This window comes from Gekko japonicus, unplaced genomic scaffold (assembly GCF_001447785.1).
Source record: "Gekko japonicus isolate JY-2015 unplaced genomic scaffold, Gekko_japonicus_V1.1 scaffold10117, whole genome shotgun sequence".
Classification (NCBI taxonomy): Eukaryota; Metazoa; Chordata; class Lepidosauria; order Squamata; family Gekkonidae; genus Gekko; species Gekko japonicus.
In genome coordinates, this window is record NW_015161736.1 from 1 (window position 1) to 3,365 (window position 3,365).

Sequence of the window (3,365 nt, forward strand, 5' to 3'; positions counted from 1 at the left end):
TATCCGAGGGCTGCTGTGTGCTAGAGCTGGTTAAACATGTAGGAAAAGGCACTATGGGAATGCCTGGGTGGTGGGTCCCATGTGGCATCTTCTCCCATTTGCTTGGAACGGGAGCATCTGGACGCTGTTCTCAAAGATCTTTGCTTTCCCCCCTCTAGGTGGAGAGCGTGCAGGATGTGGTGAGGGAAAAACTGTTTCAGGTGCAGCGGGGGGAGGCCGACGGTCTGGAGGGGAAAGACAAGAGCGAACTGAAGAAGCGCAAGCTCCTGGCTGAAGTGTAAGTTTGGCCAAGTCCATTCTACGTTCCTGGGACTTGATTCTGCCAAGATGGTTAAAATAGCTTGTTCCCGACAGTGTCGTAGTGCTGCAAAGCCTTGTTTATCTGTTTGCTGGCTGATTCCATATGTGCTTTGGGCGATTTGCTCCCGCTCATGCCTGTAATAGTAGTTCTGAAAACAAACGGGGAATCACAGTGTACCAGATAACAAGCTGTCACTGTGATTTGCGGCTACGGTGTTTTATAGTTCATAAAAATACAAGTGGTCCTTACATATCAAGTAAATAACATAAAATCCCACAGCTTATTGATCTGATCTTGTATCACAAAAGTTAGAAGGGAAGCTAAGGCATAGGCTGTGACTGGCCAAGCAAGTCTTTGGCTGTGGTCTGGATTTGAAACCAGATTTGGTGCTTTCTGTCCGCGGGATCATATTGATTGTCTGGGTCATAAGAACATAAGAGAAGCCAATGTTGGACCAGGCCAGTGGCCCATCAAGTCCAACATTCTGTGTCACAAGAGTGGCCAAAAATACCAGGTACCATCAGGAGGTCCAGCAGTGGGGCCAGGACACTAGAAGCCCTCCCACTGTTGCCCCCGCCCCCCAAGCACCAAGACTACAGAGCATCCCTTGCCCCGGACATAAGCACACAAGAGAAGCCAATGTTGGATCAGGCCAATGGCCCATCAAGTCCAACACTGTTACACAGTGGCCAAAAATACCAGGGGCCATCAGGAGGTCCAGCAGTGGGGCCAGAACACTAGAAGCCCTCCCACTGTTGCCCCCGCCCCCCAAGCACCAAGAATACAGAGCATCCCTTGCCCCAGACTGAGTGTTTCTATCTATATCTTGTGGCTAATAGCCACAGATGCTTGTAGCTGCCACCACCTCCTGTGGCAGTGAATTCCATGTGTGAATCACTGAGCCATTGAGTTTTCCATCCTCTGGATCCTGAAACAGAGGGTCAAAGTTGTAACACTGTTTGTATGCTTTACAACACCCAACCGCTGTCCGCAGAGTATCAGACTGGATGGGCCATTGGCCTGATCCAACATGGTTTCTCTTATGTTCTTATGTCTCTCATGGGATTCTCTGGCCATAGGAATTTGGGAGTCTGCTGCCTCTTTGTTGGACGGAATTAGCCACAAAGTTTTGTGTTTTGTTTTCAGGACTATGAAGACGTACTGGATCAGAAAAGGCAGTGCTTTTAGTACCACCGTCACCAAGCAGGAAACAGACCTTACGCCGGAGATGATTGCCAGGTGAGGAACTGCTACACCACGCCCTTCTCCAGGGGAACCAGCAGCAGGGCTTGAGCTCTTGGCCGGATTCAGATCTGCACCTCCAGATGGCTGTTTCTCTCCAAAAGTTGCTCCAAAAGGCCAACGCTGTGATGGGGATTATTAGGAAGGGAACTGAAAACAGATCAGCCAGTATCATCATAGTAAAGGTAAAGGTTTCCTTTGCTCGAAAGCCAGCCGAGTCTGACTCCAGGGTTGCAGTGCTCATCTCCGTTTCCAAGCCGAAGAGCCAGCGCTGTCCGAAGACGTCTCCATGGTCATGTGGCCGGAATGACTAAACGCCGAGGCGCACGGAACGCTGTTCCCTTCCCACCGAAGTATTTATCTTGCAATTCTTGCTTTCGAACTGCTAGGTTGGCAGGAGCTGGAACTAGAGACGGGAGCTCACTCCGTCATGAGGCACACTCGGGTCTCGAACTGCTGAACTACCAATCTTCCACAGCCTGCAGTTCAGCGTCTTAACCACTTGAGCCACCGCAGCTCATGCCCCTGTATAAATCGATGGTGCGACCTCATTTGGAGTACTGTGTGCAATTCTGGTCACCACGCCTCAGAAAGGATATTATAGCATTGGAAAAAGTGCAGAAAAGGGCAACTTACAAGAACTCGTGGGCACTCCATGAAATTGCTGAGCAGTCGGTTTAGGACGGATAAAAGGAAGTCCTTCTTCACCCAAAGAGTGATTAACACATGGAATTCACTGCCACAGGAGGTGGTGGCAGCTACAAGCCTGGACTGCTTCAAGAGGGAATTAGATAAGCATATGGAGCAGAGGTCCATCAGTGCCTCTTAGCCACAAGGTATAGATAGGAACTCTCGGTCTGGAGCAAGGGATGCTCCGTATTCTTGGTTTTTGGGAGGGGGTAACAGTGGGAGGGCTTCTGGTGTCTTGGCCCCACTGCTGGACCTCCTGATGGCACCTGGTATTTCTGGCCACTGTGTGACAGGGTGTTGGACTGGATGGGCCATTGGCCTGATCCAACATGGGCTTCTCTTACATTCTTATAAGAGGGAATTGGATGACCATCTGGAGCAGAGGTCAATCGGTGGCTGTTAGCCACAAGGTACAGATAGGAACTCTCAGTCTGGGGCAAGGGATGCTCTGTATTCTTGGTGCTTGGGGGGGGGGGCAACGGTAGGAGGGCTTCTAGTATCCTGGCCCCACTGCTGGACCTCCTCCTGATGGCACCTGGTATTTCTGGCCACTGTGTGATACAGAGTGTTGGATTGGAGGGGCCTTTGGCCTGATCCAACATTGGCCTCTCTTATGTTCTTTTGTGTGTTCTGGGCCTGGACCTTGGCTTAGGATGTAGTGGCTTCTCCTTCCGCAGTGTAGAATCAAGATTCCGCAATGACCCTGGAGGTCAAAAGGGGCGTCTTGCCGGCTGTCTCGGCAGAATGCCCGAGGAAAGAGCTCCTCCCCACTTGCCGTTTGTGCATCCCGCAAGAAGGAGGAGGAGGGGGCTACTCATTTATCAAGTTTTGAGGGGCTGGGGGCATTTGAGAAGACCCACCCACCTCTTGCAAAATTAATGCTTTTTTAGCAAAAATTTTTTTTGTATTTTCCATATTTGGTACAAGAAATCATCAGTTACACGTACCTGAGCATTTAACTCAGTATCAGGTGAACTACATCGAGAAATCGTTCCCATTAACATTTGATCCTTTACATCCCTTATTCGGTACAGCAACACGTACATTGGAAAAACAACTTTTTTAAAATCTCCAGACTTAAAGTAACCCTTGTATATTTTCCTCCCCTCCCCCCCCCCCGGTCACACTGCGT

The 3,365-nt window shown here is 50.0% G+C and overlaps 1 long non-coding RNA gene across 1 annotated transcript in view; it reads left to right on the forward strand.

The window, feature by feature from the left end:
• Window positions 1-232: 232 nt before the first annotated feature.
• LOC107125897 overlaps window positions 233-3,365 on the forward strand; it is a 3,977-nt gene continuing 844 nt past the window's right edge. The window contains exons 1-2 of the long non-coding RNA XR_001483051.1: window positions 233-277; window positions 1,448-1,540. This is a non-coding gene — a long non-coding RNA (uncharacterized LOC107125897). The remainder of the gene's footprint in view (window positions 278-1,447; window positions 1,541-3,365) is intronic.